We start from the raw sequence: 24,525 nt of genomic DNA on the forward strand, positions 1-24,525 counted from the left end.
CTGATTTCTGTGCATTGTTTTTTTTTTTTAAAGATTTATTTATTTATTTGACAGAGAGAGATTATAAGTAGGCAGAGAGGCAGGCAGAGAGAGAGAGGAGGAAGCAGGCTCCCTGCTGAGCAGAGAGCCCGATGCGGGACTCGATCCCAGGACCCTGAGATCATGACCTGAGCCAAAGGCAGCGGCTTAACCCACTGAGCCACCCAGGCGCCCTGTGCATTGTTTTTATATTCTGACACTTTACTGAATTCCTGTACAAGTTCTAGCAGTTTTGGAGTGGAGTCTTTTGGGTTCGCCACATATCATATCATCTGTGAAGAGTGATAGTTTGACTTCTTCTTTGCCGATTTGGATGCCTTTAATTTCCATTTGTTGTCTGATTACTGAGGCTAGGACTTCTAGTACTATGTTGAATAGCAGTGGTGATAATGGACATCCCTGCCGTGTTCCTGACCTTAGCGGAAAAGATTTCAGTTTCTCTCCATTGAGAATGATATTTGCGGTGGGTTTTTCATAGATGGCTTTGATAATATTGAGGTATGTGCCCTCTATCCCTACACTTTGAAGAGTTTTGATCAGGAAGGGATGCTGTACTTTGTCAATTGCCTTTTCAGCATCTATTGAGAGTATCATATGGTTCTTGTTCGTTCTTTTATTAATGTGTTGTATCACATTTATTGATTTGTGGATGTTGAACCAAGCTTGCAGCCCTGGAATAAATCCCACTTGGTCGTGGTGAATGATCCTTTTAATGTACTGTTGAATCCTATTGGCTCGTATTTTGGCGAGAATTTTCGCATCTGTGTTCATCAAGGATATTGGTGTATAGCTCTCTTTTTTGATGGGATCCTAGTCTGGTTTTGGGATCAAGGTGATGCTGGCCTCATAAAATGAATTTGGAAGTTTTCCTTCCATTTCTATTTTTTGGAACAGTTTCAGGAGAATAGAAATTAGCTCTTCTTTAAATGTTTCATAGAATTCCCCCGGGAAGCCGTCCGCCCTGGGCTTTTGTTTGTTTGGAGAGTTTCGATGACTGTTTCAATCTCCTTACTGGTTATGGGTCTGTTCAGGCTTTCTATTTCTTCCTGGTTCAGTTGTGGTAGTTTATATGTTTCTAGGAATGCATCCATTTCTTCCAGATTGTCAAATTTGTTGGTGTAGACTTGCTCATAGTATGTTCTTATCATTGTTTGTATTTCTTTGGTGTTAGTTGTGATCTCTCCTCTTTCATTCATGATTTTATTGATTTGGGTCCTTTCTCTCTCTCTCTCTCTTTTTTTTTTTTTTTTGATAAGTCTGGCCACGGGTTTATCAATCTTATTAATTCTTTCAAAGTACCAGCTCCTAGTTTTGTTGATTTGTCCTATTGTTTTTGTGTGTGTGTTTGTTTCTATTTCATTGATTTCTGCTCTGATATTTATGATTTCTCTTCTCCTGCTGGGTTTAGGGTTTCTTTCTTGTTCTTTCTCTAGCTCCTTTAGGTGTAAGGTTAGGTTGTGTACCTGAGACTGTTCTTGTTTCTTGAGAAAGGCTTGTACCGCTATTTATTTTCCTCTCAGGACTGCCTTTGCTGTGTCCCAAAGATTTTGAACCATTGTGTTTTCATTATCATTTGTTTCCATGAATTTTTTCAATTCTTCTTTAATTCCTGGTTGACCCATTCATTTTTTAGAAGAATGCTGTTTAGTCTCCATGTATTTGGGTTGTTTCCAAATTTCTTCTTGTGATTGAGTTCTAGCTTCAGAGCATTGTGGTCTGAAAATATGCAGAGAATGATCCCAATCTTTTGATACTGGTTGAGACCTGATTTAGGACCCAGAATGTGATCTATTCTGGAGAATGTTCCATGTGCACTAGAGAAGAATGTGTATTCTGTTGCTTTGGAATGAAATGTTCTGAATATATATGTGATGTCCATCTGGTCCAGTGTGTCATTTAAGGCCTTTATTTCTTTGCTGATCTTTTGCTTGGATGATCTGTCCATTCAGTGAGAGGAGTGATAATCTCACCTTCTATTATTGTATTATTGTTGATGTGTTTCTTTGATTTTGTTATTAATTGGTTTATATAATTAGCTGCTCCCACGTTGGGGGCTTAGATATTTAAAATTGTTAGATCTTCTTGTTGGACAGATCCTTTGAGTATGATATAGTTTCCTTCCTCATCTCTTATTATAGTCTTTGGCTTAAAATCTAATTGATCTGATATAAGGATTGCCACTCCTGCTTTCTTCTGATGTCCATTAGCATGGTAAATTCTTTTCCACCCCCTCACTTTATATCTGGAGGTGTCTTTGGGTTTAAAATGAGTTTCTTGTAGGCAACATATAGATGGGTTTTGTTTTTTTATCCATTCTGATACCTTGTGTTTTTTGATTGGGACATTTAGCCCATTAACATTCAGGGTAACTATTGAGAGATATGAATTTAGTGCCATTGTATTGCCTGTAAGGTGACTGTTACTGCATATTGTCTCTGTTCCTTTCTGATCTACCACTTGTAGGCTCTCTCTTTGCTTAGAGGATCTCTTTCAATATTTCCTGTAGAGCTGGTTTGGTGTTTGCAAATTCTTTCAGTTTTTGTTTGTCCTGGAAACTTTTAATCTCTACTTCTATTTTCAATGATAGCCTAGCTGGATATACTATTCTTGGTTGCATGTTTTTCTCGTTTAGTGCTCTGATTATATCATGTCAGCTCTTTCTGGCCTGCCAGGTCTCTGTGGATAAGTCTGCTGCCAATCTAATATTACCATTGTATGTTACAGACTTCTTTTCCCGGGCTGCCTTCAGGAATTTCTCTTTGTCGCTAAGACTTGTAAATTTTACTATTAGGTGATGGGGTGTGGACCTATTCTTATTGATTTTGAGGGACATTCTCTGCACTCCTGGATTTTGATGCTTGTTCCCTTTGCCATATTGGGGAAATTCTCTCCAATAATTCTCTCCAGTATACCTTCTGTTCCCCTCTCTCTTTCTTCTTCTTCCGGAATCCCAATTATTCTAATGTTGTCTCATGTTATGGTGTCACTTATCTCTTGAATTCTCCCCTCGTGGTCCGGTAGCTGTTTGTCTCTCTTTCGCTCAGCTTCTTTATTCTCTGTCATTTGGTCTTCTATATCGCTAATTCTTTCTTCTGCCTCATTTATCCTAGCAGTGAGAGCCTCCATTTTTATTGCACCCCATTAATAGCTTTATTTCTATTTGGTTGGATTTTAGTTCTTTCATTTCTCCAGAAAGGGTATTTATATCTCCTGAGAGGGTCTCTCTAATATCTACCATGCCTTTTTCGAGCCCGGCTAGAACATTGAGAATCGTCATTCTGAACTCTAGATCTGACATATAATCAATGTCTCTATTGAACAGGTCCCTAGCCTTCGGTACTACCTCTTGTTCTTTTTTTGTGGTGAATTTTTCTGCCTTGTCATTTTGTCCAGATAAGAGTATATGAAGGAGCAAGTAAAATACTAAAATTGTGGCAACAACCCCAGGAAAATATGCTTTAACCAAATCAGAAGAGATCCCAAATCATGAGGGGGGAGAAAGGGGATAAAACGAGGTTCAGAAAATAAAAGAATAAAGAAAAGAAACAATTAAAAAAAGAAAACAAATAAAGAAAAAGTATAAAAAAGAATATATATATATATATATATATATATATATTAGATAAACTAGTTTAAAACGTTAAAAAAGAAAAAGGTAAAAGTTAATAAAACTTATCAGAAGAAGAGAAAAAAATGAAAAAGAAAAAAATTAAATTAACTGCAAGACTAAAGAATCATGGGGAGAAAGCCATGAGTTCCATGCTTTGCTTTCTCCTCCTCTGGAATTCTGCTGCTCTCCTCTGTATTGAAACTGCACTCCTTGGCAGGTGATCTTGGTCTTGGCTGGAATTCTTCTTGATCTTCTGGGGGAGGGGCCTGTTGTAATGATTCTCAAGTGTCTTTGCCCCAGGCGGAATTGCACTGCCCTTACCCGGGGCCGGGCTGAGTAATCTGCTCGGGTTTGCTTTCAGGAGCTTTTGTTCCCTGAGCACTTTCCGTAGAGTTCTGGATGACAGGAATGAAAATGGCAGCCTCCTGGTCTCCAGCCTGGAGGAGCCGATAGCCTGGGGCCCCACTCCTCAGTGCGCCCTCAGAGAACAGCGCCCAATAATTCCCATCTGCCTGACCTCCGGCCACGCTCCAAGGTCACTGAGCCTGCAACCGGTTCAAGGTAACCCCGAGTTGTGAGCTCACTCTCGGCTCTGTCTCTGTAGCCGGCTTCCCCGTACTAATACCTGTAAGCTCTGCGACACTCAGACACCCCCAATCCTTCTGTGACCCTTCGGGACCTGAAGCCACGCTGACCACGCATGGGCTTCACCCCGGTTTAGCCTCCAGAGCGATGTCCCTCAGTGGAACAGACTTAAAAGTCCTGATTTTGTGCTCCGTTGCTCCACTGCTTGCTGGGAGCCGGCCCCTCCCCCCAGGGTCTGTCTTCCCATCACTTTGGATTCAATTCTCCACCAGTCCTACCTTTCAGAAAGTGGTTGATTTTCTGTATCTAGAATTGCTGTTCTTCTCTTCGATATGCTGTTGGATTTGTAGGTGTTTGCAATCTTTAGATAAGCTATCTAGCTGATCTCCTGCTAGCTGAAGTAGTCTCAGCCTCTACTTATCTGCCATCTTGACTCCTCCCCCTAGGTTAGCCCAGTTTAACCATTATTCCATACAGCTAAGTAGTAAATTATACAAGGCTCTCAGTGTGGGCTATGGGTTAGCCTGGCTCAGGGGTCCATCAAGGATGTCTTGTGAAAATTCTTGATAATTAAAAATAAATAGTGCTTCTATAGTTTGACAGGGCTCTCTTGATGCCATCTGTTTCCAAATGACTGTGTAGGGGCACCTGGGTGGTTCTGTTGCTTAATTATTCAGCTGTTGATTTTGACTCAGAGTTGTAAGATCAAGCCCCATATGAGGCTCCATGCTCAGTGGGGAATCTGCTTGAGATTTTCTCTTTCTGCCCCCGCCCTGTTCATGTTCATTCACTCTCTCTCTTTCAAATAAATAAATCTTAAATCAATCAATCAATTAATTAATTTAAATAAATAAATAAATCTTAAATTTAAAAAATCATAAATGTGTAAAAATGTCCAGCTTCTGAATTCAACCCAAAAATCCTTAGAGAGAAGCGTCCAGAGAATAAATAAAAGACCTAAGAGCCCACCAGTGCCCTGGCTCCCTGCTAGACCTGGGTTTAGCACAGTGACAATGCCCGTGATTTCCTAGGTAAGATTGTCACTACACTGATCAGAGCTAATTAAACCAGGAAAGCCCAAAGGAAGACTTGATTGAAGATGAGATCTAGCCACAATCTAAGACCTGGTGCTTGCTCAATGTAAAAGACACTAAATAGAGTAGGGCTGTTGCTTGAATGACATGTAAATTAGCCCACTCTTACTCTCTCTCTCTCTCTCTCTCTCTCTCTTTCTCTCCCTCCTCCCCTTCTCTGTCTCTCCCTCCCTTCCTTCCTCCCTTTGACCCGTCACACCCTGGAAAGGAATACTGATGGCCTTTCCAGAGATAAGAGGATTTCACTTCCTACCACTAACCCAGGAAATACTCTCAGGCATTTAACTCAACAACTTATTTGAAGCAATTGCACTAAAGGCAGCATCTCACTGGCCCCTTAAGGCACTGCTTTGTGTGAAATGCACACAGAAGACCCACTTCTGTTCCTAGCCACTCAGGGAGCTCTCACCATTGCTCTTTGACGTCTCCAGGCTGACAGAGGAGAGCTGTGGGACCACCAGACCTTTTAAAGATTATTTTAGAAAACGTTCTTAATCTAATCCTGCTCTAACTAAAGTTCCAAAGGGCTGTAAGACAGCATCTAAAAAACCCCTTTCTTAACTGGGTAAGTCTATCATCTGAACGAGAATTTTTCTAAAAGATGATCAGTGATTGTCTTAATTAGTCTTGCTTAGTACACACACACACACACACACACACACACACACCCTAGTCAATATATGAAAATAGGGGGGAGGGAAGAACAAGAAGGAGAAAGCTTAGGTATATAGGAAACTGAGGTAAATCATGGAATGTGGACACTGCTTCCCCCTGCAGCATTCTGAAGTGATAGCTTATTATTTTCCCAAACCCTAAATTCCTCAGAGCCAGAAGTTTAGCAGGTGTCACCCTTGCTCCCCCATTGCTTTTTCTAGTGCTCTTTTACTCTTGTAAACCTCTCTTTTGGCTTACATGATCTAATTATACCAATCTCCCTCTCTTCTTTCTATAGTGGTCAGCAATTCCTTTGTTTATCAGATTTCGGCACCATCTTCCCCCACCTTGTTGTTGTCATTCTTAGTGACATCAATGTCCATATAGATGGCTCTTCCAAATCCCTGGTTTCCAGGTTCTTTGACTTACGAATTGCCCCTTAACTCCAGATTAGCTACCCATCCCTAATATCCTGGAATCTACTTCACCTTCCATATCAGTAACTCCAAAATTCTTTTATCTGTCCATAACCTCTTCTCTTTCCACTTTGCATGTTCAAGTACTTCCTACTACAACTATTCTTTGACTTCATTAAAACATCCAATTTGCTGACTTCACTTTCTCTCAATCCATCAGCTAGTTTTTCTTTACCTTGCTTTTTATCCAATTTAGATCCTTCAGTCATATCTTTTCAATATTTCTTATCAATACCCTAAAGTCTCTTGCTCTCTGTCATTTCATTGCATGCATCTGGCAAAACCTGAACCTTTGATGAACACTATTGTCCACTTCACCAAGTCTGTATCAGAATGATCAATAACTGCTAGACAAAGACATACATGGAATACAAGACATAAATGGAAGACAAGAAACACCGTGTGTTCACGACCACTATTTTCATACATGTTCTCAACATCACCTGCATGTCTTTGGTCAATTCCATTTCTGATCCACAGACTACTTCAAATTTTCTCCATTCTTCTGAAACCTCCATTCCTTGACTCCATCCTCCTCCCTCTCTCTCTCTCAGCAAATAACAGAGAGAATTGAAGCCATTAGATATAAATGTTCTCCTCTTCTTTATTATAAACATAAAGGCCTACCTAACACCTGTTATCCTTTTACACTTAAGAGTAACATTATCCTTTTACACTTAAGAGCCACTTCTACTTATTACTCACTAGCTGTGTGAATTTTATCAAATCACATAGCCCTTTTCAGCCTTTTTAAATAATATATAGACAGTAACAATAGTCAATTGTTTTTATAAATAGCCAAAGGTTGTTTCTTTAAAGATTTTTTTATTTGAGAAAGAGAGAGCACACTGGGGGAGGGGGACAGGGGAAGGGAGAGAGAGAGAGAGAGAGAGAGAATCTTCAAGCACACTCACCAATGAGTGCAGAGCCCAAGGCAGGGCTCAATCCCAGGACCCCAAGATCATGACATGAACCAAAACCAAGAGCCGTTGCTTAACCAAGACATCCAGACATCCCTAATTAATAGAGTTATAAAATTTTATGAGTTAATATGTGTAAAGTTCTTGGAGTAAAGCCCTATTTAACTATTTTCTATATTAAGCCCTATTTTACTATATTTCTATAGTAAGCCCTATTTAACTATTTCCTGTTTGAGGTGTTGTTATTATTATCCTCCTTTCCTCCTGTTATAATAAATGAAACAGCATCCCTCCTAGCTAAGTTTTCTCTTGTTATTATGATTAGAGGTCTCAGACTTTGCATTTTTAAAGCCAGATTTCTTATGCCCACATCCACATAAAAGTATATTGTCTGCTGCCACATATTCTTTCCCTACCCTTTGGCTACTTTCCCAATTCCCAATTATCTTTCCTCTGACTATAGGATATCCCCAAAGCTAATGTTCCTGCCCACAATCTGACAGCCTACTTAGCATTATATACACCTTCTCTCACCCAAAACAAGAGCCTCAGACAAAAGTAAACATATTTCTACTGTCACTTATTCCAACTTAATCTCATTTGTTTTTGTAAATGGTTATCACATTTTGGAATCCATCCTCAGATCAGAGTAGTTTCCTGGCAGGAAGGCAGAGCAGGCCTGAGAATGGCCTGGAGGCTGATCATAGGAAAGTTATTACACAGAAGATGAGAAAAGTAATACAGTGAAGCACATAAGGTCTGGAGTCCAGAAAAACAAACAAACAAACCATTATCAGTTGCACCAAGGGCTAGTACTTAGGGTCTGATGGATAGGGAAAGCTCAGTAGCAGGGGTTCTATCAGGGCAAGAAAACTAGGGAGAGTGAGGCAGCGATAGTCTGGAATGAAGCAATAGAAAATGACCTCATCTCTTCCTTAGTATGATTTGAAGCAAATCCACTATGATTTCAGAATTTTTTTTTCTTTTGTAAAAGAGTTGAATATCCTCTTTACAAGCCACTTCTCCCTATGCCATGTAACAAGAAACTTCCACCACCAGGATTAATTCCTTCTGGTTGAATAATTACCCTTAACATCACCTTTTAAAATGCCCAGATTCCTGGGAGAGATATGTATGATCTTATTAATGACAAATAAATGCTGGAAGAAAGGCAGGCAGGGACATAGGGGCCCCTGCCCTAAGAGGAAACCACCCTTAAAAGGATTTTACACCACCCTGAAAGGAGCCCTCCACCCTTTCCATGTGATAGGTAGATGGCAAAAATCTGATAGGATAACAGGCTTGTGGAGGGTTAATCAGATTAAAACAGCCTGCCAATAAGCCCATAAAACCCCCTAGATGTAGAAACTCCAGTGGTGGGGTGCCTGGATGGCATAGTTAGTTAAGTGTCCAATTCTTGATTTTGGCTTAGACATGATCTCAGGGTCCTGGGATCAAGCCTCGCATGGGGCTCCACGATCAGTGTGGAATCTGAGATTCTCTCTCTGTGTCTCTCTCTGCCCCTCCTGCTAGCTCTCTCTCTCTCTCTCTGCTTCTCTCTCTCTCTCTCATAAAAAAATAAATAAAATCTTAAATAAAAAAAAAAAAAGAACCAGTGGCAACCCTCTTGGTCCCCTCCCTCTTTGGGAGCTTTGTACTATCTATCACTCAATAAACTTCACTATCGCTCAATAAACTTTGCTTTGCTACCCATCACTCTTCATCTGGTCTACCTCTTCATTCTTCAAAGTGGTGTGACCAAGAACTGTGGGCATTAAAGGGAAAGAAATCCTGTAACAATAGTATGAATCCAGCAAGCAACTTTTGTTTCACCTGGGGAAGTCCCAAGGAAATGAGACCCAAAGCCTAAAAATTCTAGTTGGGAAGATTTGATTTTCAGGAAATGTCAGAGCAAGAAGGCAGACTCAAATAGTAGCCCATAAAGGAAAAATAAGAATCAGGAGTGGGTGAACCACTGGAGACAAAATACCAAAGGCCCAATGACCTCCTAATTTTCCCATTCAGTAGACATTTAATTATTCTCTTACTTGATTTCATCATGAGAATGACTTTGCTGACCTCTCACAAAACTCTCCCTTTCCTGAAGAATTACCTCTGACCTCTCTTTTTTTGCTATCTTCCATATCTAAATCAACATGATATCCTATTCAGTGTTTCTGAAGTATTCTTTTAAATTTTTCCCCTCCATCCCACCCCTTCTTTTACCAACTGGGTCCTTCATTTAGCACCAGAACACTATTGTAACTTCTTAATTTCTACTTCTGCAAAGCTCCTATCTCATTTCTATACTAATATCAGGGTGTCTGAAGTCTCAAATCTAACCATGTCTTTCAACTGTTTAAAATCCTTCTGGAATCCAAATGACTTGGGCCTTGCCAACCAGAGAATACAAATGAGGTCACAGTAACACTACTACCAAAATCACAATGGCTCTGAGCATGTTTGAATACAGGAAATTCAACCTCTTACAAAATATTTCTAGAAATCCTCAGGGGTGCTCACAAGTGTCGTCCATAAATCCTTCACAGTCATCCCTTACTAATGCAGCTATCTGAGCAAAGACTCTGTAATTTCAGGTCCCAAAATTGCCTAGGATGAACTATTCCCACCCAGAAGTTTGCTCTGGCTAAAGTCACTACTACCTATGGGCTCTGGTCCTTAGAAACTACTCTGTTGTCTAAGTGGCACATTATTTGAATATACATTATATTAATGTGGCTACTATCACAGCCTCTATCAAGCTACTTCCCAAGACATCTTAGCCAATAGAAAAAAATGACAGGAATACAGGGCCATGCTTTCCATTTCATAGTCTTCAGCCTATAATAGGGCAGGTGACTCCACAGCCTTCCAAGTTGCTACAGCTACCCTCTGGGGGACTCCTACTGCACACACTCACTCCAGATGATCATCACCCAGGTCTCCCTTCTACCCTCTGAGGCCAAATATGAGTGAGGGACAAATATTAGCCCAATTCCCCTCCTTCCACCCTATAGAGAAGCCCATTTCAGGAATACCTCTTTCCATTTTGATCATCTTCTATGGTGCTCATATTGTCCTGGAAAATAGAAAAAGTATTAGATGACTAGGGATACTTTGCTGAGAATTCCTTCAAGATATTTTCATATCACATCCAACTAGCTGAATGTAGAAATAACTTTAAAAGTTAACAATTGTGTGCCACATACTGTACACCAGGCATTGTTTTAAGTACTTTAGTACCTTATAGGATAGATTAATATCATCCTCATTTTACAGAAGACAAAACAGAGAAACACAGGAGTTAAGGGAATCACTCAAGGCTATACAGCCAACAGGTTATAGAGCCAGGATTAAAATTCAGAGAGTCTGGTTCAGGAAACTATGTGCTAAACCATTTATTTCACTGGAACTTTCCAGACATATCTTTGGGGGGGCAGTGATGACTTAGTCCAAGCCAGGTATATGTTCCCCTTTTCCTTCTCCCTCCACCCCCACCCCACTGGTAGCCTTTTCAGACCTTCTGATTGCACCTATGTACCCACACCCTTAAGCAAATCTGGACTCCCTATCATGTGTGGGGAACTGAGAGGAGTATACAAATAGAGCTCCATATACCATATGTCCAAGTAAGTTTAACAAACTGTTAAGTAAAATATGTTTTATCCCCCTACCTTGATATATATACCTTTATAAAAACACGGAAGTCTAGGTTTGAAAAACTTCTGGACTCCTTAGAGTTCATAAAATTTTGGCAGCACAGGGAAAGTAAACCCACTACCTCCTTTCTCTTCCTACTCCTGGCTCCCCACTGCACAGCCTGTCTTGTATGTATATGGATAGCACCCAGTATGAGTGTGAAAGATCCATCCACGTATCCCATAAGCAGTTACTCTTGGGCAGAGAGGTATGTACTCTAGTGTTGCAATCTGCCTTTGGAAGAAGAGACCCTAAAAAGATCCTTATGAAAACTCTGAGAGTGAGTTCCAAGCAATCTGATATGACAGAAAGAGAGTAAAAGAGAGAGATAGAGACTGAGAGGGAAAAGTAACAGTAATAACTGGTACACAGTAAACATCATAGAACTCTTAACTATGATTAATCCTTTCGTGATAACATATGAATCACGTGAAAATGAGGCAGAAGCCCATCTCTTAAAAAGGCAGAGCAGCTCAGATTGCCCATGCACAGAATCCAATATGTTTTGATGAGAATGAGTTGCTGAGCTGTGGAAACAAAATCTTCCAGTCCAAACCTCCTCAGTTTCAGTGTGTGAATTCAAACACATATTTAAAAAAGAGTAGGACAACCTCATGTTGTAAGCAGATTCTTATTCTGTTGGTAAAGAAAATTATAAGTAAAAATATGTCCTCAAACTCATCCTGATGAACCTATCCATTCTTCAACATAAGAGCAAAGATTTGGGTTGAGGGAAAGACACAATGTGTGAAAATCAGGTAAGTGACATGCAGGACTACCTAAATGGTATGCAGAGAGAAAACTGAATGCTGCCCCACTCAAAATTAGAGGGGAGCCTGAACATGTTAGATACCTGTGAGGATGAGGAAACAAACCACCTACTTAAAAATATGACTGACATTGGTTGGGTGGATAAAGGGAGAAAATCTCTTAACTGAAAGTATTTAAAATGATTCTGAACTCATTAACACTACTTACTTTCCATGTAGGCAGAAGAGTTATTTCTCTTTGAATTTTCTTTCTGTAATATAACTGACTTCTTTGACATCTCTTCTGTGTTTTCACTTCAGGCCACACAACAACCTCATGTCAGCGATTACAAGTCTTTGAGGAGGGGCAAACTTTCCATTTAGTATTTTTTTCCCATTTTAGTATTTTTGTTACGATCTTTAGTTATCTAATAATGGTCCTCAGACCTTAGGATTTTTATGATTACAGTTTCCACTTATATTTTTCCTACTATATGTCAGATACTATACATATGGCTTAATTTACACCTTCACTTTCATTCTCATAACGGGTCTCATAACAATTCCTATAAGGAAGGCATTATGCTCCTCATTTTCTACGTGAAACTGAAGCTCAGGAAAGTTGACTGATTTAAGCAACACTGCATGGATAAGAAGTGGTAGATTCAAATGCAGATCTGTCTGACCCAGGAGCTTGCTCTTTCCACACAGTGTCTTCCACAGTGGTTCTATATTCCTTGCTTCAAAGCAGGTAACACCTGGAGAAAAGAAAGAGCTCAAGTGGAGGTCCCTTCCAGTCCAGCAACCTGAGTGGGGGAGAGACGGAGGAGGGCAGAGGGCTTGAAATTGAGTTGGGAGAGCACACCAGAGGACTTACACTGAATTTTCAAGTACCTCTTTGTTTTCTGAATTTGTTTGATCACTGAACTTGGCTATCTAGAGGTGAAACAGTATATGTTGGTATTGTCTGAACATGTAGGTTATCTTGCTGGTTACCATCCCACCTCCAAGACTAATGGTTCTCAAGGTATGGTCAAGGACCAGTAAAATGACCAAACATTGTGTTTTGCCTGAGATTTGTGTTAGTACACTCTGGTTTGCCTGAGTTTTAAGCACTAAAAATCCCAAGTCTTGTAAAACTCCTCAGTCCGTTTTACTCTGTCACCAGCAGCATCAGCATCACCTGGTAAGGTGTTAGAGATGCAAGTTACTGGGCACCACCCTAGACCTGGTGAATCAGAAACTCTGAAGGTGGGGTTTGTAAATCTTGGAAGTTCTGATGCATGCTCAAAACTACTGTCCAAAAATAAACATTTTTGTTGATTAGGAAAAGTGCTCTGTTATCCTTTAGGGTAATTCTTATCTACATTTTTCTCTGAACCTCCAAATAAAATATGCTATTGAGAGGAAGACTGTTACTTTTGTTTCTTTTTTGTTTTGTGTGGAATTACTAAGTCAGAGCTTTGTATGAGATGAACAAATATATTACAAAATATTTGCTGAACATCTACATGTCTATATATTCCACCACTGTCCTTAATGCTTTTCCTTTATCATTTTGGTGGTTGCATTGTCCAAAATATTGAACACTATATTTGAGTTAATATTTATCAATAACATAGCACTTTGGGCAGGATTTTGAATATTTTGATTACCTATATATTTTCTATGTTGAGTCTATGAATTTAAGATACTTACCCTACAGGGTTAAGAGGTTTGAATAGAAAGGAAAGTGTGTGTGTGTGTGTGTGTGTGTGTGTGTGTGTGTGTACGTGAAAATTTTAGTAAAATAAGTAAGACCACTGTAACTTGCAGTCCTCGGGTTTAAACTAACCAGATTCAAATCATGTCATAAATATTACAAGATGATATACTGACACAAATGAACAGGAACCTTAAGATCAGGGCTGTTAGAAATGAAAGCCTAACAGAGCAAATGTTCACAAGAACAGGGTAGAGGATGTCAGCTAATAAAACCACCTAACAAAAAAAAAAGCAAGGAGTGACCTGGAGAAAAGAGAATTTCAGATCACGTCAGGTGCCATACAGAGCACTGAGGATCCTGCCTGGTGTTTGGAGGAGAGCGGTCATAGCTGTAAGGTCTTTGCCTGGGGTATGGGGTGCTGTAAATATCTTTCGGTCCCTTCCAAAAGGGTCACACCGAACCCAAGATCAGAAAAGCTCCCAGGTTTCATGATTCTACAGTGATTGTACAAGGCTTAACACTTCTAATTTTTTTTTTAAATTGTGCACTACAAACTGAGAATTTTAACTGATCAGTAAAATGATGTAGGCTTGGAGATCTTGGGTAAAAAGCTTCATGTACCTGTTCCAACAGGATTGCTTTTCTAGCCTAGCTAACACAAGAGTAAGATAGCAAGCATATACTTTTAATTTCTGTTTAATGAAAATGAATGAAAAATAGAAATGATTCAAAATGCAACATACTTGGTTCTATCCAATATTTCAATTATCTCTATTAAATTATGTTGTAAGTTGGGCTCATTAGCAATACATTAGCTCATTAACTTTGACAGTCTAACCACCTTGTGCTCTCTAAGGATGGCATCTAAGTGCCCTCATTTATATGCATTAGATTCACTCATGGAAGCTTCCCTGGGAGAAAAATAAAACTCATAATAAAAAAATAACCACTAGGAAGACAATACAGTAATAATTCTAAGAAACAATATTGCAATTTTGCCTTCAAATTCTGTCAGCATAAATGCAAACCTACTTTAGGCAGGAACTTATAAAAATAACAGGCAGATGGTATGTGGAAATCCATAAAGCTTTACAAAAATGCAATAATATTGTGCTTTGTGTTGACAGAGCTCTTTTTCTGAAAGGAACTCTAATCCCCAGATATATGCACTGTCTTTCCAGGGCAGCCCTAGAAGTCTGGGTGCAGGTAAATGTATCCTACAAGGGCTGACAAGGTCATACCCTACACATCTTTTGGGGCCTGAGAAAGATTAGGCCTTCAGATAAAATTGATACCTTTTGATATACTTCCTACTCTATGGCTGCCTATGCTTCACAAACAGACAACAGAAGCAAGGCTGACCTCCATCATACATCCATTCATTGATTCATTGTAATCAGAGTTTACATAAAATGCAGTCATTCATTCCCTTAGTGAAGAGTTTCTCAGTCACACCTGCATATTTGAATTACCTGGGAAGCTTCATTTTGTATTATGTTCAATTAGCCAACATATAATACATCATTAGTTTTTGACATAGTGTTCAACGATTCATTAGTTACCTGGAGAGCTTTTAAAAATTACTGAAGTAGGGGCCGCATCCAAGAGCTTCTGATTTTTTCATTGAAAGAATAAGTATAACATCATTTATTAAGCATAGTTAAGGATAGATTTTGTTTGTTGGTTTGCTAACAGATTTATTGAGATATAATTTACATAACATAATCATTTAAAGTGTATAATTCAATGGCTTTTAGTATATTAGTGGAATTGTACAACTAACACCACAATCCATTTTGGAATATTTCCTTTTTTTTTTTTAAAGATTTTATTTATTTATTTGACAGACAGAGATTACAAATAGGCAAGAGAGGCAGGCAGAGAGAGAGGAGGAAGCAGGCTGTCTACAGAGCAGAAAACCTGATGTGGGGCTTGATCCCAGGACCCTGGGATCATGACCTGAGCTGAAAGCAGAGGCTTTAACCCACTGAGCCACCCAGGTGCCCCATTTTGGAATATTTCCATTAAACAAAAAAGACTGACCTGAATCAACCAATCTCAGTCCTAACTCATATTATCTGTGTCACCTTGGACAGGTTACTTAACTTTCAGTATTTTAATTCCTTAACTATAGGATGTGAATACTATAGTATTCCAGATAACTTCTTATCTGGAATTTCTGAAAATTAAATAAAATGATACAAGTTAAACCTGGTGATTCACAGACCTGTACCCCTGGGGATAAAAATATATGTTTATAAAAAATAAAAAATTTTAAAAAAAAATTAAAAAAAGGAGGGGGCACCTGGGTGGCTAAGTCTGTTAAGCGTCTGCCTTCAGCTCAGGTCATGATCCCAGGGTCCTGGGATCGAGCCCCATATCAGGCCCTCTGCTTGCAAGGGATCCTGCTTCTCCCTGTCCTCTGCCGCTGCTTCACCTGCTTGTGCCCTATCTCTGTCAAATAAATACACACAATCTTTAAAACAAAAGAGAGAGAGAGAAAACCTGTATGCTTCAGTTATCACCCCCACACTCCGTACAAGCACCTAGGAAAATGCAAATCTATTTTCTGTCTCTATAGACTTACTTATTTTGAATATTTCATATAAATGGAATCATAAAATATGTGGCCTCTCATGTCTGGCTTCTTTCATTTGCCATAATGTTTTCAAGGTTCATTCATATTGTAGCATGCACTTCAGCCATTTTTATAGCCAAATAATATTCCATTATATAAATATACCACATTTTGTTAATCCATGTATCAGGGGGATTTTTTGAGCAAGAGAAAGAGACAGAGAGAAAGTGCATATGCACGCAACTGGGGGGTGCGGAAAGAGGGAGAGGGAGAGAATCTTAAGCAGGCTCCACACCCAGTGCAGAACCCCAATCAGGGCTCAGTCTCATGACCTTGAGATCATGACCTGAGCTGAAATCAAGAGTCACTTAACTGACTGAGCCACCCAGGTACCACCAATACTTTTTTTTTCAGTAGGTTCCATGCCCAATGTGGAACCCAGTGTGGGGCTTGAACTCACAACCTTGAGTTCAAGACCTGAGCTGAGATAAGGAGTCAGGTGCTTAACCAACTGAGCCATCCAGGTGCCCCTATCCATCAGCCCCAATGTATCAGTTGATGGACATTCATATTGTTTCCACCCTATGGCTATTATGAATAATGTTGATATTCATATTTGTGTACAAGTTTTCACATAGACATATGTTTTCAGCTTTCTTAAAAGGAAGTGGAATTGTGGGGTCAAATGGTAGCTCTATGTAGCTCTTTGAAGAACTTCCAGAATGTTTTCCAAAGTGGCTATACCAATTTACATTCACACCAATAACGTGTGAGGGTTCCAATGTCATTACATCCTTACCAACACTTGTAACTATCTCCATTTTTGGTTATAGCTGTTCTAGTAAGTATGAAATGGCTTCTCATTTTGGTTTTAAATAACATGCCTTTTATGGTTAATAATCTTTGGGATCTTTTCATGCACTTATTGACCATTTGTTTCTTTTCCTTGGAAGAATATCTTTCTGACGTTTTGCCCATTTTGACCTACTTGTCCTTTTAAAAAACATTTATTTATTTATTTATTTATTTTAGAAAGAGTGCATGGGGGTGGGGAAGAGGAAGAAGGAGAGAGAGTCTTAAGCATACTCCACACTGAATGCAGTGCCCAATGCAGGGTGCAATCTCATGACCCTGAGATCACAGCCTGAGCTGAAACCAGGAGTTGGGTGCTTAACCAACTGTGCCACCCAGGCACCCCAACCTATTTGTCTTTTATTATTGAGTTGTATATATTCTTTATATATTATAGATTAAAGTTCTTTATCAAATATATGATTTACAAACATCTCCCATTCTGTTGGGTGTATTTTCACAATCTTGAGAGTGTCCTTCAATTCACAAAACCTTAAAATTTTTAAGAAGTCCAATTTATCCAGCTTTTTTTGTCATTCATTTTTAGTGTCACATCAAATAATCTATTGCCAAGTTCAAGATCATGAATAATTATCCCTATGGTTTCTTCTAAGAATTTTGTAGTTTTAGCACTCACATACATGTCTTTGACCCATTTTAAGTTAATTTTTATATATCGTAGAGGTAAGAGTCCAACTTTTCCTTTGTGTACAGATACCAGTTGTCTCAGCTCCATATGCTGGAGATAATATACATTCTCTCCATTGAATGGTTATAGCACCCTTGTTGAAAATGAATTGACCATAGATGTATGGGTATAGCTGTGGATTCTGAATTTTACTCTATTGATCTATCCTTAAGCTAGTAACATGTCATTTTGATTACTGTAGGATGTTAGTAAATTTTGAAATAAGTAAGTGGGAAGACTTTATTTGTTCTCTTTCTCATTTTATAATTTTTTCCATTTTATTTTATTTCTTCTCAGTGTTCCCAGAATTCATTGTGTATGCACCACACCCAGTGCTCCATGCAATATGTGCCTTCCAAAATACCTATCAAAAGCCTCAACCACCCCCCCCCCAAAAACACTCAGCTTGTTTCTCAGAGTCCACAGTCTTTCATGGTTTGTCTGCCAGTCCAATTTCCCCCAACTTACTTCTCCACTCCATCTCCCTATGTCCTCCATGTTATTCCATATGCTCCACAAGTAAGTGAAACCATATAATTGACTCTCTCTGCTTGACTTATTTCACTCAGCATAATATCTTCCAGTCCCACCCACATTAATACAGAAGTTGGGTATTCATCCTTTCTGATGGAAGCATAATACTCCATTGTACATATAGACCATATCTTCTTTATCCATTCGTCCATTGAAGGGCATCTTGGTTCTTTCTACAGTTTGGCAACTGTGGCCATTGCTGCTATGAACATTGGGGTACAGATGGCCCTTCTTTTCACTACATCTGTATCTTTGGGGTAAATACCCAGTAGTGAAATTGCAGGGTCATAGGGAATCTCTATTTTTTAATTTCTTAAGGAATCCCCACACTATTTTCCAAAGTGGCTACACCAACTTACATTCCCACCAACAGTGTAAGAGGGTTGCCCTTTCTCCACATCCTCTCCAACACATACTGTTTACTGTCTTGTTAATTTTGGCTGTTCTAAATGGTGTAAGGTGATATCTCAATGTGGTTTTCATTTGAATCTCCCTGATGGCTAATGATGATGAACATTTTTTCAAGTGTCTGTTACCATTTGTATGTCTTCTTTGGAGAAGTGTCAGTTCATGTCTTCTGCCCATTTTTCGACATGATTATCTGTTTTGTGTGTGTTCAGTTTGAGGAGTTCTTTATAGATCTTAGATATCAGCCCTTTGTCTGTAGTGTCATTTGTGAATGTCTTCTCCCATTGTGTGGGTTGCCTCTTTGTTCTGTTGAGGTTTCCTTTGCTGTGCAGAAGCTTTGGATCTTGAAGTCCCAAAAGTTCATTTTTGCTTTTGTTTCCTTTGCCTTTTTCAAGATTTTGTTCAATATTTGGGGTCCCTCTCAATTCCATGAGAATTTTAGGATCAGTATGTCAACTTCTACTTAGAAGACAGCTGAATTTCTGATACTGCAGAACTTCTTTAATTGGCCATTCTAAAGATTTACTGAACAATTAATGTGGATATGGGACTGTGCTGGGTACTTGGGATATAGCACTATACACAACACAGTTCCTACCTTTGGGTAATTTACAGTACAGCAGTCACACAAGGATATATACAGGAAACCAAAATAGGGTGTCAGACACATTATTAGGGTCCAATTTAGCCCAACACATAGCTCTAATTTGGTTGCTGCTTGGTTCTCTCCCTAGTCAACAATGGAAGAAAGGAATCATGTTGGACAGACTAAACAGGAAGCATTTCACAATCAGAAACCACCAGTTTAGAGAGAATAAAGGGTTCCGGTCAGTACTCACCTCACATAAAATACACTGAATTTTAGATCACAGATATTTATTTAACATTTCTTGGGACTTCAGCACTGCACTAGGAACTTCAGTAGATGGGAAGGAGAGAGAGCAGAAAGAAAAAGAGAAAGAAGAAGAAGAATGGAAGGAAGAAAAATACTTCGATCTCTTACTATGTGGCAGACACTATATATGCTATGGGCACTTATATACCTCATATTACTTTTCCTTTATTTTTCTAGCTTTATTGAGGTATAATTAACATGTAACATTGTGGGACTTTAAGGTATACAATGTGGTAATTTGATACACAATAAGGTGGTTAATACCTCCATCACCTCACCTTTTTTTCAGTGGTAGGAATAGTTAAGAATTTAAAAATTTAAGAACCATTCTTTTAGCAACTTTTGAGTATATAATGCAATATTGTTAACTATAGTTACTATGTTGTATATATCATATTATTTTACAGAAATATGAGAGGCTGGGGCAAGATGGCAGAGAAGTAGGAGACCCTGTTTCAACTGGTCCCCTAAAGTGAGGTGATTATCTACCAGAACGCTCTGAACACCCATGAATCAGCCTGAGATGTAGGATTCTACACTTCTGGATCTCTATGGGGGCAGAAGAAAAGGTAAAGCATACTGGGAACAATTGGACTGATATTGGAGGATAAACAGAAGGGGGAGGGAATCACCAGCAGTGACCCATTGGAAAGTAATACCCCAATATGAGAGTACCCTGTGATTGGGGATGAGCATTAACTTGGAGTCTGGTTAAAAGCAATTAAAAAGAGCAAAAGATCTTAAGGGGCAACTGGTGGAATCTGGTGGTCACAGGCACGGGCATAAGCCCACGGACCCAGGATGGCCAATGCTGGTGACCACCCATAACAGAGAGAGTGCGGCAAAACCTCCAGCCCATGGTCTCTGAGCCCCTGGCTTTCTGCTGCTTGCAGCAGCGCTGAGCTAAGCACACTTCCCACCAGTGTGGATGAGAAAGTCTGGTGTGTATGCCATCCGGCACCCTCTAGAACCACAGCCTTTTGCACTTTGCACACGCACTGTGAGATGGGGCCTAAACTGTGCTCCCCACCCTCTCCTGAAAGAGCTCCTTGTGGAAGCTAGCTGGTGGTCTCTGGGACCGGTGGAGAGTCTGAAAACTCCCAGCCAGGGCTTGAAAACCTCAGCATGCTATCTCTAGTTGGAATCTTTCAGGCCAGCGAGACCCCAGACTGCAGTCCTGGCAAAGGCAACCACCAGAAGCAGGTTTCCTGGACCAATATCACTCGCAGTTTTAGTGGCATCGGGGTACAGAGACAAGTGGGCGTTTTGGGTGACCCCTGAGATGAGGGATGTGCAGTGCCAGTGGGAGGTTGCATGGCTCAGTGGAGTTTTCAGAGGGGGAGTATATGTGTTCTGGACCACCCAGAGGGGAGCAGACTGAGGCTTCTCTCTGAGACATGGGTCTGGGTGCAGTTTGCTTTCCATTAAACCTCAAAAAGCCACCAAAGAGCAAAAACCTCCAGAGAACAAAAGCCTGAAAAATTGGTTTCCACAGAGTCCAGCCCCTTGATAGGGAGCAGGAGGACTCAACCCAAGCAAGACTGACTGAAAAACAATGAGGCAGGCCCCTCCCCCAGAAAGCCAGCCAAAAGAAAGAGAGGGCAACCACCACAGGGTCCCCATAAAACTGTAAAACCCCAATATCAGGGGAAAACAAGATATAAAGCTCCCAGTATTGCCCTAAAACCTGTATATTTCATGGATACAACTTTTCTTTTTAATTTGTTCTTACTATTCTCGTTCTTTTTAATTTTTTTGACTTATTTACCATTAGAATGAGAGGTTCAATACAACAAATTCCATAATAACATTTTAACTTGAACTTTTTTCATACATATACCTGTTTTTGTTTTTTTTTTTTTAATATACACATAGATGTAAGCTTCAAAGTAATCCTCCTTCCCTAGTCAATACTACCCCTATATATAAACCAGTTTTAATGTCCGTTTATCTCTGGAAAGTTGAATCCTTTAACAAAGATATCAAGATACATCAAGGAAGAATCAAAATAACCTTCATCGCCCACATTGAGGATTTATAACCACCCTCTCTCATCTGTTTCTTCTCATCACCCTCTCTCATCTGTTTCTTCTGTCAGTGTTTTGGTTTTTGTTCTGGTATTATGCAAATTTTATACTTGGGGTTCATTTTGGCTGAGTTATTTATTTTTTTTTCTTGTCATCTACTTTTGTCCCTCTTTTTCATTGTTCATTTTTGTTTGTATACCTCATAAATCTTACCTTTGGGGCCCATTCTGGCTGTGTCTTCTCTCTTTTTTTTTCTGTCTCTTTCTCCCTTTCTTTTTTTCCTTTTTCTTTCTTTTTGGTGGTGAATTCTGATTGCTTGGAAGTGTCCCAGGGTGCAACTTTCCAGGATTGCGGCTTATATATTCAGCTACACATCCCCTCAAACACCTATCACCAAAATGACTAGGAAGAGGAATGCCCATCAGAGGAAAAATTCAGAGATTGTGCCCTCTCCATCAGAGCTATTGGATGGACATAAACAATATGTCGGAAAGGGAATTCAGGGTAACAATTATCCAGGCAATGGCTGGGTTGGGGAAAGCCATTAATGACAACGTGGAATCTATTAGTGAAGAAGTGAAAGCCACCCAGGAAGAAGTTAAAAATGTTATCAATGAGCTCCAGTCTAATCTAAATTCTCTAACAGCTAGAGTAACTGAGGCAGAAGGCAGAATTACTGATCTGGAGAACAAACTGATAGAGAAAAAAGATCAGGAGTAGGCCTGGAACAAACATCTTAGAAGCCACGAAAACAGAATTAGGGAAATAAATGACACCATAAAATGTTCCAACATCAGAATTACTGGGATCACTGAGAGGGAGGAGAAAGAAAGAAGACTAGAACATATTGTTGAACAAATTTTCCATGAAAATTTTCCCAATCTGGGGAATGGAACCAGATTTTGTGTCCTAGAGGCAGAAAGGTTACCCCCCAAGATCATAAAATCTAGAAATATCTCAAGACACCTGATTGTGAAACTGGTGAATCACAATTTTATACAGGAGCTCTTGAGAGCAGCTAGGGGGGAAAGATTCCTTATGTACAGAGGAAGGTCCATCAGAATAATGTCAAAACTGTCCACAGAAATCTGGCATGCCAGAAAGGGCTGGCAAGATGTATTCAGGGCAATAAATGAGAAGAACAGGCAGCCAAGAATACTTTATCCAGCCAGGTTGACATTCAAGATGGATGGAGAGATAAAGAGCTTCCAAGACCGGCAAGGTTTAAAAGAGTATGTGACCACCAAGCTGGCGCTACAAGAAATATTAAGGGGGGTTCTATAAAAGAAAAAAGAACCCAAGAGTGACATACAACAGAAATTTAAAGTCTATAAAAACAAGGACTACACAGGAAACATGATGTCAATAAAAATGTATCTTTCAATAATCATTCTCAACGTGAATGGCCTAAACTCTCTCATAAAAGGGCACAGGGTTGCAGATTGGATAAAACGACAGGACCCATCCATATGTTGTCTATGAGAAACCCATATGGAACCTAAGGATACATCCAGACTGAAAGTGAAGGGATAGAGAAGCATCTTTCATGCCAATGGGCCTCAAAAAAAAAAGATTGGGTAGCAATTCTCATATCAGAAAAATTAGATTTTAAACTGACACTATATCATTCTTAAAGGGTCCATCCACCAAGAAGAATGATTAAGCAATCATATGAAATTGTCCAGTACAGGTGATAAGAGTAATCCATGGAAGAAAAGGGCCAATATACCCTAGAAGAGAAAGGAAAGGCACTGGGCTAGCCACTTTGGTTACCTAAATTCATATTTAATGAGATGTAGCTTTCAACTGGTTTCCAGGAGGCAGAGAAACAGAAAAACTATGAGCAAGCATAGAAACCATTAACTAAGAACTTACTACAGGGCAGGCATGATCTTAAATACTTCATGCTTCACTGTATTCTTTTTTTTTTTTTTTTTTTGTAGGCTCCACAGCCAGCTTGGAGCCCAGTGTGCGGCTTGAACTTGAAGCCCTCAGATCAAGACCTGAAACAAGATCAAGAGTCAAACACTTAATCAACTGAGCCACCCAGGTGCCATGAACTTTATTACATTCTTGACCCAACCCTATGGGGGTATGTGCTATTATACCTGCTCTACAGATGAGAAAACTGGGGCTTAAAAAATAAATTGTCCAAAGCCACATAGCCCAGAATTAGCAGAGCTAAAATTGGAACACAAATGTTTTAACTGCCAAATTGTTTCCAAAGGTGATAGAATTAAGAGGCCTCTGGGACACAGAAATTAAAACAAGAACAGTAGAACTTGTGGTTAGTTTGTTCTATGACCCTAGGTGGAGTGGCAAAAGTGCTAGCTGCTATCACTTTCCTTGAAATCTGAACTTTACAGAGGCTGGTGGCTCCCCAAAATGCTGTATCATGGGACTTGGCCCAGTGTTAGAGCAGACCATTCTTCCCAACTCTTAGTTTCCAGAAAAGCATTGCTTGATCTCTCTCTTCCTTCTTCACTTACTACTTTCTGCCAGAGAAGATCTTAACTGAGTGGTAAAAATGAGGAAGAATACATAGAACAGGCATGACCTTACTTTTCCTTCCTTCCTCTTTCCAAACTAGCCCACTATCTGAGAACACATTTTGGACCAGACTCCAAGTTCAGCATTGAAGGTTCTGTCATTGCAGGTTACAACTCTGGTGTTACAGTGTCTACTGTAGCTGGACAGGTGCATCTGTCCAACCCTGGATTTCATTTCACAAGCCTATTTGGCCCTCACACTTTAGCTACCTCCCCCAAGCTAGATCTTATCAGGAATAAAGGCAATATTTTTTAAAATTTTTCCATATATACAATAGAATATTACTGAGCCATCAGAAAGGATGAATACCCAACTTTTGTATCAACATAGATGGGACTGAGATTATGATGAGTGAATTAAGTCAAGCAGAGAAAGTCAATTATCATATGGTTTCATGGTTTCATGTACTTGTGTAACATAAGGAATAACATGGAGGATATTAGGAGTAGGAAAGGAAAGGTG

General features: G+C 39.6%; 1 protein-coding gene across 1 annotated transcript in view; it reads right to left on the reverse strand.

Moving 5' to 3' along the window:
- IL1RAPL2 (interleukin 1 receptor accessory protein like 2) overlaps positions 1 to 21,743 on the reverse strand; it is a 1,449,628-nt gene extending 1,427,885 nt beyond the window's left edge. The window contains exon 1 of the mRNA XM_082717421.1: positions 21,713 to 21,743. The gene's annotated coding sequence lies outside the window, so the exon portion shown is untranslated. The remainder of the gene's footprint in view (positions 1 to 21,712) is intronic.
- Positions 21,744 to 24,525: the final 2,782 nt, after the last annotated feature.

Source organism: Mustela nivalis (assembly GCF_964662115.1).
Source record: "Mustela nivalis genome assembly, chromosome: X".
Classification (NCBI taxonomy): Eukaryota; Metazoa; Chordata; class Mammalia; order Carnivora; family Mustelidae; genus Mustela; species Mustela nivalis.